Source organism: Harpegnathos saltator, unplaced genomic scaffold (genome assembly GCF_003227715.2).
Source record: "Harpegnathos saltator strain DR-91 unplaced genomic scaffold, Hsal_v8.6 scaffold789, whole genome shotgun sequence".
NCBI classification, from domain to species: Eukaryota; Metazoa; Arthropoda; class Insecta; order Hymenoptera; family Formicidae; genus Harpegnathos; species Harpegnathos saltator.
The window spans coordinates 328798-342487 of record NW_020230636.1 but is presented as its reverse complement, the minus strand read 5'-3'; the positions used below and the strand labels follow the sequence as shown (position 1 = coordinate 342487).

At 49.6% G+C, this 13690-nt stretch overlaps 1 protein-coding gene across 5 annotated transcripts in view; it reads left to right on the top strand.

Moving 5' to 3' along the window:
* The window catches only part of LOC105181690 (SAM and SH3 domain-containing protein 1), a 388936-nt gene that overhangs the window by 261721 nt on the left and 113525 nt on the right, over nucleotides 1-13690 (top strand). The gene's annotated exons all lie outside the window — the stretch shown is intronic.

Below are 13690 nucleotides of genomic sequence, written 5' to 3'. Positions count from 1 at the left end.
AATATCGATGAGGAAGTTCGGCCGCGCGCGCTGCTGTAAGTACAGGCGTCTCCCGTTATTGCGGATTCTTGTTCGCCCGAGTCGGGATTAGCGGACGGAAAAACGAGCAAACTTCTTTCTTTGTCGCCGGGAAAGCGGCTCCGTTCGAGAGCTATTAATCGAGCCGTGCGGCCTTCGCGGCGCTTTAAAGTCGTCGCAACTTCTTTCGCAGCCGCGCAAATCGAGAGTATCGGTCGTACTGTGGGCTTGCGTTAATCGTACTTAATTACTTGCGCGAAAGAACGCACTCGGGGCCGGACGAAACGAGCCGCAGACGACCGACAACAACACCGACGACGACGACGACGACGACGACGACGACGACGACGACGACGACGACGACGACGACGACGACGACGACGACAATGAGGACGGCGACGGCGAGACCGTGCCGAGTCGAAATTTCACCGCGGCGAAACGTGGAAGGCGCGGGGAAAGGGGCGACAAGAAGGGACTCGCGAGGACATACAGATAGGCTGATTATATTTTTTTGCGCCCAACACTAGGATAATGGCGGCGGAAAAAGCTGAGGCATTTGCAAGTTTTAAAGCGAAAGAACGAAACTAGAGAAAACTGTGCGACCCCCTCCCCCCCCCCTCTCGTCGTTGTTTTTCGCACGAGATATAGCACATGAATATGTAGATGACAGAGCAAGAGTAAAAAACCCGAGTAAGCAGTCATTAGGAGGGAAAAGGAGACAACGAGATAACGTAACGTAGAAAAAGCATCAGTCTCACCGACGTTCGCGCGAGTGTCGTCGATGCGCTCGTGCGGCTCGCAGACGCGAATCTTCACCGAGTGGCATACCTCCGAGGCAGCTCTTAAATCTTGAATCACGAGTCACGTAAATATCAAATCGGAAGAGAACTCTCGAAGAAGAAGTCAGCAAGTCGTTCGAGGACGAGGGGAAGGGGAAGGGGAGAGAAAAGGACAAAGAATGCGAGAGAGAGTTCTTTCGCGAATACGAGGGAACGTCCGGTCACACCCTGTCAGCAGATAACGCGACCAACGGAGCACGAGGGGAGGGGGTAGCTTAGGGGGTGCGAAACGCGAACTTATTGGGGATGATTAAATAGCGCGATAACTCTTGCCGTGGTAGCTGCGGGGTGATATTTTAAGATTGTTGCCTCCGGTGGCAACCGCTGCCGAGTCGCGCGGCAGGATCGGACGACGACCGATGAAAGAAACCGAGGCACGAAACGGTAGATACCGCCGCCGCCGCCGCCGCCGCCGTCGCGATGGGAGCGGGATACGCGGGGGTGACACGAGATAGAAGACGACGGGAGAGAAACGGATGACGCCGCTCGGGCGAGGGGAAGAGAAAAAAGGCGAGGCGAGCGGACGGGGGGGGAGGGGTGGCAAGCCCTTACTCGGCAAGCCAAATCTCCGAGGAGCTCAAAATGCCGAGGCTATTCTACGCACGTATCATCGCTCCCGCCTACGACCGCCCTCGCCCTCGCCCTCACCCTCTTGTCGTCCGCCGCCCGGACTTTCGACCCCTACCTTCAGGCAGGAGAGAGAGAGAGAGAGAGAGAGAGAGAGAGGAGAGAGGAGAAGCGACGAAGGGAGACGGAAGGACCGAAGGGTTCCGAGCGCGTCTCGCCGGTGTACACTTCGCTTCTCCTCCGATATTCCCTCGCCGCCCTCTCTCATCCCTCCTCGGACACGGCCTCCCCAACCCTCTCCGTATCCATCTCTCCCAGCTGCATCTCAGACATGAAAACGGTCGGTCGGCGCGGCGCGGCGCGGCGCGGCGCATCTCGAAACGGCCGGCGGCCTTCTAAAAAATGTACTCGCGCCCTCCGCTCCCTCCCTCCCTCCCTGCGACCCCTCGCCACCCGTGCGTCTCTCTCCGAGGGGAAAGTGTTTCAGACCTTGAAAATGCACGGTATATCCCGGCAGTGCTTCGGGGCGAGGCTCGTCGGAATCGATATCCGCGCATACATCGCGCGCTTGCAGCATCCACGTGTGCATGCGTTATGGGTAGTGCGTGTGTGAGTGTGTGTATGTGTGTATGTGCGTGCGGATGCCACGCTGTTGTTGCGCGTATCGGGGTCGGTGAGCGATGGGAATTTTTCTCTATGAAAGACGTGAGCGGATAAAAGCAACGGCAGGATGATACGTGCGTGAACAGTGTCGTCGCTTTTTCATTAAATGTTTGCTCGCTCGGCAAGCTCTTGGCAGCCTTTAATGGATGTTGTTCCGCTGCTGCCATTGTGACTAACGTAAAAGTCATTACCCGATTAGTGAAAACACACATCTTCCCGGGGGCAAGGGGGGGGTGCATGGGGCGCGAGTTCACGCAGTTTGCCGTCGTGCTGCAAACAGTGCTGCAAACACTTGGCGATTTTATACGAATGGACGGAAAGAGGGAAGGAAATTATTTTCGTTTCTCGTTTCTTGTTTCGAGCGTGTGAGATGGACGCAAGGGACGGTCGAACGCGACCTCTTCGGATTATTAATCAACGGCTCGGCGAGGGCGAATCGTAACAGCGTGCGGAAAGAAAAGAGTGCGCTCGCGATAATCGCGTTTTTACCGCTGCCGCAATGAAAACGTTTGCTAAAACGTGTCTGTGAAGTGTTGGCACGACATTCTTTAAATTTTAATAAAGCAATGATAGTTTTAGCAGCACTTTTCATAGTTCTACAGTTCCTGGTAGAAAATAAAGGGAGTTTCGCATTTTTAATACCAAAAAATAGCGAATCAAGAATTGTCGTGTTAACTTCGCGAATCTGCTAAAACGTCGTTATAAAGGCCAGACATTTTCTTACGTGACGGCCTCCCGTGAGAAGATATGTCGGTGCAAACCTGCATATCACGCTTATATTTCGGACTACATATTGTTAAAATTGTGAATAGAACGCGAGGCTGTATACACACACACACACACACACACGCATGCATCCGGAACGGTACGGTCTACGTGCAGCACGTTGTTGCGCACGTGACAGGTGGGTGAGCGATGGGAACTTCTCTATGAGAAACGTGCGGGTAAAAGTAACGAGAGAGATAAATGAAAGAAATAGACGAGCCTGCTTATCGAAATTGAAATTCGGCCGATACTCCCCGGAAGAGAATCTTCACCGCGACGAGAGCGGATTTCGCGATTAGCGCGAGAGAACAGATAATTTATTTCGCTTGACTAATTAAGATTGTACGAAAACGCAGAACTGTGCAATACTGTGAGGCAGATGTGGGATGCGTGGGATTGTAGCATGAAATACTAATTGACGAACGGATGTTACACGGGGCTAGAGCGCCCGGGAGAATTTCGAATTCTACAAAAATTAAGGGAGAAGAAGGGAGAGATTAAAGCCGCAAGTGGCGCGCGAAATAAAATAACGTGAGCGGGACTGTTTCTCCCTCGTTCCAAGAAATAATCCGAAAAATGTCCCGCAAACTTCGTTCATCACCATCGAATCCCCGACAAAATAACTTCCACGCTGAAACGTCGCAGGGGTACAGTCGGAGATTTGCGACTCCGCCGTTATTTTCCAAAACCATCGCGAACAATACGAAAATACGAAAAAGCCCGCGCTGGCTGCTGGTCGCGCAGATCCATGAAAGAGGAGGGAAAAATGTGGCCACAGTTCATGGTAGTTCGATACCTAGGCTTTTATCGACTTTCAGACGAATAGGATTACTTTGGGCGAATTGTGATTTGGTTTACGGTACACGCCGCTCTTTTTTACGACAGCGACGTGCTTCATTCGCTCCGGCGGATATCAGACTTTAAAGCCCCGATAGTCGTTACCGCGTCTAGGTTCGTACTTGAATTCATGAAACGCAATATCTTCTACGTCAGTACTACAAACGATGATTTATCCGACTGTACAATCTCCCCCTTCGGCCCCTCCCCCATCCCCATCCCCATCAGCGTGTTGCTTTATTTAGACAAATACGAGTTTATCAAACGAAGCCGCGCGAGGCTGAACGGCACCGCTACAAATGAAGAGAGAGAGAGAGAGAGAGAGAGAGAGAGAGAGAGAGAGAGAGAGAGAGAGAGAGAGAGGGAGGAATAACGTTTGTTGTTACCAAAAACGAGAAAGACGCACAAAGTGTAACTTCGAGATTACTCGTTAGAAGCACTCGTTGTCGGACGTGTAAAATCGGAGACGTTCACAGTCGCACAATATCTTATACCCGTGACACACAGTCGGCGACGTAATCGGCTTAATTAGTATTAATTACGCGACATAGGTGGAGGTTTGTCGTTAGGAAAGTCCCGATAGATAATGGGGAGGAATTGCGTCCTCGGTGCCAAGCCCGCGCCATAAATCGCGTATTAGATGCGTATATATACACGCGAGAGGGAGGTGGGGGGAGGGGGGGGGCTGTCGGGAACGTATTATCTGCCGTAGCTCTTCGACAGTCCTTCCCCGTGGATCCCGTCGTCGTGAATAAAGATAAATGGCGACGTCGCGCGAGGTGGCGGGGAGCGTCGCGGCAAAACATTATTCGCGGCCGACACCTCAACTGGGTTAATTTGTAATTATCCATCTCGTCTCGGTATTGTGTGGATAAGTTCTTCCGCTACGGCGGCGCGGCAAAGAGCAATGCAATTAAGGAGGATAACTGTATAAGTGGGATAGATCTTACCCCGGGAGAATACAGAAGAGAAAAACGCGACGCTGCTGTTAATTCGGTCGGCTGCATTTTCCTTCGACTCCATTCGCTCTCGGAATTGTGGAACTTAAAGGTGTTCTTTCGAAGCTCTCCCGGAGAAAAGGCTTTTTTCGTCCTCGTCCCGAGACACCCGACGACTTTAGATTACAGAGGACGTTTGATTAATTCGAGAGCGAGGCCGTCGCTCGCTTCCTCTAACCGGATAAAACGCGTATAAACTCGATTACTTTATTTTGTCCTGCTCATTCGACATTTAACGTTGCCTCTCGGCCTCGCGCGGCGCGGCGCGGCGCGGCGTTTCGATTCCGCAACGCGTCTTACTCTCTTCGCCGTGCACTTTAGTATCGTTAAACGCGTTAATTATGAGAAAAAGCCGGGAGATACGTCGAAATTGCGCGGCGGGGCGCGTGCATTTTACACGCGCGAGCTTGGAACCGAATACACCGAGAGAAGCGCGTCTTCAGGCGTTTCTCCGCGTGAAATCGGTGATCGGGAGGCAAGAGGCGCAAAGGGGGTGGGGAATCGCCGCGCCATGTCTCGCCCATGCGCGAGTTATTGTTAACTAAAACAAGACACAGCGAAACAGTTACATTGCCCACGAGGGGCAGATCGCAAACCTCACCGCAGCGGAGCGACCGCGAGCCGTGCGATTTACACCGCGTTACATTTCTTCCGAGAGACGCGAGAGTCCGTCCAGCGGAAAATTAACCATCCCGTGGCGGTGCCTCGAGATCCGAGGCGCGCCGTGCGAGCGGTCGCTATTATTCTTTGCCCTTTAATATCTGCGCGCGCGAATTACCGCGTCGAGCAAGTTCGCCAAAAGGAGGCCGCTAAATCATGAAAGAACGGCGGGCCAAGAACGGCAGGCGGACTAGGAGAAAGAAATCCTGTCCGAGCAGTAGCGGCTCTAATTGCCGGAACTAACTTTCCAAAATCTTTATATTTCGCAACGGGAAGAAGCGTTGAACAACCGCGACGAGGGTTGCGGTCTTGGGGGCGGAAAGCCCGGAGCGGGCGGGGGGGAGGGAAGAGAGAGAGAGAGCGGGATGACTTTGGAGATTTGGACTTTCTCTGGCGGCTGTTGGACGAGTTGGAGCGGAAGTTGAACGGCCGCGCGGCGCCTTGTGCGGGCGAGCAAAGTTGGGCGAAAAATTAGCGTCGCGTAATTAACTCGGAGGAATAAATCCGCGTTAAAGCGGCGTCGGAGCTCGAGGACGACGCTGGCCTACGCGGGCCAGCAGCAGCACCTCGAAGTCGTGCTATCCGGAGCCGACTACGCGAGCGGAACTAGAGAATCGTGCGGCCGTAAAAATTAAGCGTTCTGCGGCGGCCCCACGTTGCGTAACGAATGTACCTTCAGGAGCACGCGTTACATCCTCCCTCTCTCTCTCTCTCTCTCTCTCTCTCTCTCTCTCTCTCTCTCTCTCTCTCTCTTCCCTCCCTCTTTCTTTCTCCGAGAAAATAGCGCGAAGTAGCGCTAGATCGCTGCGTTCTCTTTTCCTCGCTCTCTCCGTCTCTCTCTCTCTCTCTCTCTCTCTCTCTCTCTCTCTCTCTCTCTCTCTCTCTCTCGCGAAGCACGCATTTCCACCCTCGTTGCCACCAGCTGCGCTTCATTTCCCGCGTTTCCTCCCGCTCGATAGCGAGCCGCGGTGCGCGAGTGCGAAGTGCGTTTCGCGAACGAAATTACTGAACAGCTTCTCCCCCCGCTCTGAATAGCGCCGTGTTCATCCGCGCGCTGTTGCGTGTATCTGTGCCCGCCGCCGACACGGCGAAATATCACGCGGTGTTGTTATACGCGCTCATACCGTTCGGCTGGGAAATTCCCCTCGAACGGCTAAAGAGAGAACGCTGGAATTAATGCTTCAGTAATTCGTATCGCTCGTGTCATCTCCGTCTCGAGCGTCGAGCGCGCAAACGATCCTATGTATTTAACGAAAACGCGACGAGCCGAGTCCCAGACGACGACGGGGGAAAAAACATAACGTACGGTTCGTACGATTCGTGAGATAGAAATGTTTAAAAAAAGAGGGAAAATAAAAATGCACTTTGCGTGTGTTGATGCAATATATCTCAGTATTAAAATAATGATAACTTTAATTCACATATATATATGTACACATAAATTTTATGCGTTTCTCGAGCTAATCGAACCATCGTCGATCTTTATCGACGACTTTTTTTATCACACAACAGGCCTCTCAATGGAACACAAATTTCATTCAAACGTACGAGGATACGTTATTGATCAAAAGTCGGTTTTTTGAAAATCGATGCAAGCTCGAGAAATAGCTGTATATGCTCATTCGTCTGTGTAAAATATAACCGAGTCGAAATTTTGATTCCACATTGAACCTGCGAGTTCCGTCGAACTTGAAGAACCAATGAAGAATCTCGAGATATGTCATCATATTGCAATTGTCTTACCTTGATGATATAAATGTAAGATAAGTAAATATTAAATAATCTAACAAGGATCAATAGGGAAACGGATAAAAAATAACGCACTTTATTCTCATCTCTTCCTGATTCTTATTTTCACATTTTTTCAATTTGCATTGGAAGTTTTGATGAGAATTATAGTTCTTAAAAGAACTGATAAAAAGCTGTAGAGACAAAAGTAATAATTATGTGTCCAATAATGCTATGTTTACCAATAGATATTTATACTTGGATTTCATACAGTACCAAAATCTTGCAGAAGTAAAAGGAAGCATTGACCGATGTATTAGTGTAATCAAACAAGACAACACACTCGCGGCTCGAGAAACATTATTGGACGCAAAAATCAGCAGTCGCGAAATTTACGTTAGATTTTAAGGCCGGTATTCATAGCTGCGAGTTCTCCAATATATTTATTAACAACATAATTAATTATAAATTTGTATCTACAACTCGTTAGTCGATCAACATTTCTTGTACAAGATATTGTAATAAATACATGTATGGATATTGAGAATATTCGGAAATTAATAAAGCTATAATTATTGTGAAAACGGATTGTATGAATGCTGGCCTAAATTTCGACTCGGGTCTTTCTCTTTGCTGCTTTCGTGCAATAAATAATTCCACACACCTTGAAGATATGTGATGTATCGCTGCCTGCTTCCATCCTGGCTTCTCGATCCACATCCTGGCTGTTTCATCGTGCTGTTGACACAGGCAACAACACTGACACTGACACCCGCGTAGATAAAATTAACCGATCAAAGAGATGCACGTGTCAAATAACGTGATTCCGGCGATAGCCCGATTAAATCGACGGGAGCTACAATAGTCGCGTGCGCCGGCTCGGATCGTACTGATAACATCCGGAGAAACATGCGACGTGCGAAAGTGAGTTTGACCGCCTTGAAGGTCGCGCGGTTCGAATCCCCATCGATTGTTGTCGCCGTTCTTTCCGGTCGCGGGACGCGACTGACTTAAGCCTGCGGGATGACGTAGCCTTTTTTGCCCATTGTTTTGATATTGTCGCACGATGCGTACTTTCCCAGCACCGAGCGTTACACTTTCATAGATTGTCCTCCGTCGATTCTCGAAATATTTAATCTCGGATCTTTGGCAATATCGCGCTAATTAACACGCGTTTTTTCGATTAAATCATATCTACACGAGCGCTACGAGTGTCACGAATTATCGTTTATTACATCGGCAATAAAATGCTGCAACGGAAAACAGGAAAATGAAGACGCAAGACGCTCTGAGACGCGTACAGCGATACATTATATATCTTTACAAGTGTATAAATTTATATTTGATATACACATCAATTGTCAACTTATGAAAATAGGTATTACAAAGAGATTTTGATATTAAAAGTTAAAATTTATTATTATTGTATTGATGTAATAATAATTTAAAGCAAATATAGGCAAGAGATTATGAAGAAACATTTGCGTTATTTTACTTCTTTTTATAAACGTATCATATATATACATATATATGTATAATACAATATTAATAACAATTCTAAAATCTTTTTCGAGGAATTAATTTAAAGAGCAATCTAGCCGGGAGAAAATGCCATCAAATAACCACTTCAGAATATGGACCGAATTTTTAAAATGAATATGGAAAGAAAATTTCGATTCGGGAATGCGTGAAGATTTCGGCCCGATTTCTCTCTCTCTCTCTCTCTCTCTCTCTCTCTCTCTCTCTCTCTCTCTCTCTCTCTCACCTACCTCCCTCACCTTACTCCCCGAAATCAATTGGAAAACATACGTGTAAATCTTCAGAAACAGTCATTACTCGAAAATCCGAGACCCGCACCTTGATCAACGAAGTTCGTTGATCACACACGTGCTCGTACTAATGAAGTGTGCACGTATGCATGTGTGCACTTACGCGTAGCATGTGGCTAGTCCATTCAGATATTCCACACGTCATTCCCCGCGCCTCTCCTCCCCCCCTCTTTCTCTGTCATCCGTCCAGCCGTTCTGCTTCTCTCTTTCTTACAAGTCCATTCATTTAGTTCATCAAACAAGCGTTGAATTGCGTTTGCTACGCCAAACATCGTACGTCGTTCGGAGCGAAGGCGCAGGCTAATTCGCATACCTGTGTCTTCTCAGACACGCGCCACTAGTTCGTCACGTTCCTCCGTGGTGCCGCTCGTTATATACCGCCGACGAGTTCTTCTGGCGAAAGGCGTCGTAAAGATAAGATAACTTTACGAGCCAAGATCGGGCGAATATACCGCGTTCGCCGGCGTGCGAGCGAAAGGAAAAAGATACAGGAACGGAGAGGGATCGCGTTACAGCGCTTCCGGATGTAACAGGACCTGATCGGAGATATAAAGTGTATAATGGTCTCGTAACGATCGTCCGTGGTTTGTTAATTATCCGGGATGTTCCGTCATTAAGGATACACGAAGCGCGCTCCCTTCAACACGGTAGATTAAAGTTTGCAATCTCATGAAATCTGCACTCGCAGCTGTCCGAGTCTTCTTTTTTCTTTTTTTTTTTTTTTTTTCCGAGGGAGACGACCTTTTCTAAAGCCACGAAAAATATTCAGATCCTCTTTTCTTCAATGGGCGATTGTTCAGCTGGAGAAATGCACTCGACGATCTCGCGCGATTGATCGCCAAATCTTCAGCGCGGCGGTATGAATAATCGTGCGCAATCGAGTCTACGAGTGGAGTTGGGGTTTAGCGCTTGGTGCAACGATCGCGATATCGGGCGCACCTGCGAGTACCGTATCGATCACCTTTTACGGAACACGTGTACCGTACAGCGCGTAAGAAGGTACAGTTCGTCGCGCTTATAAGAACTTCAGCGGCTCATATACCGCGCCGATCACGATCCCTTAACTACCCGTTTCCTCGTCGTTAATGGCAAAGACAAAAACTTCACTACCACCACTACCACTACCATCATCGCCGTCGCCGTCGCCGTCGCCGTCGCCGTCGCCGTCGTCGTCATTCCGTCTTTTCGAATCACGCCCCGTGGGCGGAGGAGACGCAAATCCACGCGGCCGTAAATACACCAGAGCGCCTCGAAGCGGCGAGCTGCACGACCAACGGGTCGGAGGATTCTGCACGAAGGAGACGGCCGTGGTAATGGCATTAAGGTGCACAATCAACAGGGTCGACCTGCAAATTGAATAACGGTGCGCTGTCGGTTGATATGTATCGCGTACTCGGTCAAAGCCGAACACGCTCTCGCTTATGCTTGCACGGCTGCCTCCCTCGCTCTCTCTCTCTCTCTCTCTCTCATATTCGTACATACGCGTGTACAAACAAACATACACACATACACAAGCACGCACATTCATACACCCTTTTTCTCCGTCGGTTCACGCCGACCCAAGACGCCCCCGCTCACGATCCTGCCGCCCGCACCTTATTCTCCTTGTACGGGGATCCCGAGACGTGGTACGGAATACCTACGTGACACCGAAACTGATTCGCTACAACTTTACTGGCCGCCTCCGCTCCTCCATCTCTCCCTCCCCGTTCCGACCAGGCTGTCGGACTGCCAGCCAGGCTGCCTTGCTTACCTATCTTTCCTGCCTGCCTGCCTGCCTGCCTGCCTGCCTGCCTTAGCTGCCAACCAGTCAGCAGTCCGACTCTCGTAATCGGATTCCCAAGATTTTCCCAACTTTTCCTTAAATCGCTCGCCACCCTCTCTCTCTCTCTCTCTCTCTCTCTCTCTCTCTACCCAGTTGTCTCGCTCCTTTCCTCCCTCTTTCTCTTTCTCTCTCCCTTGTTCTCGCTCGCTTGCGGGGTGCTTTTGACCGCGTGCGCGGGCAACGCGTTGCTTCGAGCACTGCGATGGGTGAGCGGGCTGCTCCTCCGGTTGAGGAACAATCGGTCGACGAACGAGAGACTTTGCCCCGTTGATTCTCTATCTCCTTCTCTCCCCTGGTCGCTTCTCCTGGCCACTTCTATCGCGTTATTTCGTTGCAAAGGATCGCCCAAGAAACTTAAGAAGCTCAATTGCGCTTTTATCGTAGACTATCGAGGATCGTGCTTGAACGTGAGTCGCGAACGTGAGCTCCGAACAAAACAGCCGGTCCAACTTGCCGAGTTCTCAGTTCGGTAATACGGTGCTTTAAGATCTCCAAGTAATGCGATATAATTGAACGAAATAAAATGTTTCTCCCTTCCTCAGGAGAGAGAGAGAGAGAGGGAGAGAGAGAGAGAGAGAGAGGAGCGCGCGTGCTTTCTTTATACGCATACAACGAAGATTCTTCTTGGTCGTTGACAGATCAGGAAACATGCGCAGCGAGTTAATCGTAATAACAACTTCTTCCTCTTACCTCGCCACTCCCGTTCCCCCTCTCGTCGGCTATGCTACATTCAAAAACACATCCGGACTGTACGAACCATTTCCACGTGCGCGATCCGTTATCTCTACACACGTTATTCATTAATATTCACGTTACGTGACGCTTCCATTTCTCGCCGGCTATAGACACTAATTAACGCGCCATTGTACTGACGAATATAATCTCTCTCTTCTATATACAATAAAACATTCTTTATTACTTGTATTCATTACGTTTGCTTTCAGCGGCGCAAACAATGACGGTGGCATAAATTGCTATAAACTTGATTCCGCTAATAATCACGTACAATTAAAATAATCTCGATCATGTAACAGTTAAATTACGTAATTAACAACGGCATTCGTGTGAATTGCCGCTAATTGAACGGTCGACAGAGTGGGCGCGCGAAATCCCACCGACGGGACAAAATGTTCCGAGTCGCGCGAGACGTGTTCCTTGAGAGCGAGAGAGAGAGAGAGAGAGAGAGAGAGAGAGAGAGAGAGAGAGAGAGAGAGAGAGAGAGAGAGAAACCGAGCCGTTAATCGCGCCTTCTTTTTCAATTATCGCGTCGTAATCTGTTTCATTGTTAGACGAGCTCTGAGCACGATTCGGGCCGGTTATAAATTAAGTGCTGCACTCATTAAAACGTGCCGGGGATTGCTCAGGGATTAATAATGCTCGGGCGGGACTGGCCAAAGCGTGCTGACGATTATGCAAGCTTTTCCTCTCATCACCTTGAGGCTGAATTTGCTTTGTTTTACGACACGAACGGGCGCTTACGTGGCCGGGAACAATCTGCTTTTCGCTTTCCATAAACGTTATTATTATTTCATAAACGGCCGTAACTGTTATGCTTCTGTTACGGCTTAGCGTGGAACACAGCGCGCGCACAACAGTCAACGTTGACGCGCGCAGAGAGCTTGGTGTAACAAATACTTATTTCATGAACGCGGCTGAAAGCGAGGAAAGCTTCGCTCAATCAACCCCGTAAATTGTTCTCGATGTTATATGCGAGCAAATGAAACACAAATATCTCTCGCGTGCAGCGTGTGTCTCTCTGCTCGATATCTACGTCGTACGGACCCCGCCGCGTGTCAATTACGGGGAAGGTACCCTGCAGCAATTCGTCGGAGCGCGCAAATTTTCCCCTCTGTTTTTTCACCTTATAATTCTAAGACCGCGAGAAACTCAGTACAGGGAAATTGAAAATGATGAATTTCTTTTTCTTCTCTCTCTCTTTTTTTTTTTTTTTTTTTTTTCTTCTCGGAGAGATGCGAACGCGACGCTGCGGCAATTCTTAAGTACCCGTGAGTTTTTGTAGCCGTAAAGTCGCAAAGTGCTATCAGAGCTCGGGCAAAAAAGGAGCGCGACCGAGAGCGAAAGGTCTGCGCGATCCTGCGGCCGCATTAATTGAAACGTTCGAGGCTTTTGAGCAGCCGGCTCTCGTCGCCACGCCGCATCGGGCGAAGAGCGGGGGCGCGAAAGAAAAAGGGCAAGAAAGAGAGAGCGCCGACGAGAGCGAAGAGGAGAAAGAGATGGAATAGGCAGGGATGGGTGAGCTGGCTGGCTGGCTGGCTGGCTGGCTGGCTGGCTGGTTGGTTGGTTACGCGCGGGACGGAATTGGATTGGTTTTTTACTAATTAAAATTTCAAACTTGACACCTGAATGTGCCGTCTTTAATGAGACGGCGTCTGGAGCGTGGGTTTCTCTCATTATTCTCGTGGCTGCCGGACCTACAAAGCAAAAGTAAGAGGCGAGGAGTGGCCGATTCGCGGGGGGGGGGAGTGCGGCGAAAGAAAGAAAAAGAGACACATACTGAGAAAGAGAGGGAAAGAGAGAGGAGGCACGACTGGGGGATAAAGCGGTGGGCGGGCGGAGGGGGGGGGGAGTGAACGCATGTAGAAACGTAAGCGAGAGAAGAACTAACTACCCCCAATCTCTCGTTCACTCGCCACGTTAGATTTTATTACCAGCAGGCATTTGAGGAAATAAAAGGGTCGGTGAATTATGCCGATGACCTTCGCGATGACCAAGTTAGTATTCCTCTCTCTCCTGCCCCCCTCCCCCCTTCGACGCACACGTACTCGGGGCCGTGTGTGTCGGCATTATCGAGCGTGAAGGAAACAGCGGATATGCGAGTATATATGCGTGCGTGCGCCGTGCGTTGCTCGTTCAGCTGGGCGTAATGCGCGTGTATCACCGCGCCAACACCACCCCTCTTTGCCTTTATTGTGTATGTTAATTAATGTTTGCATTACGCGC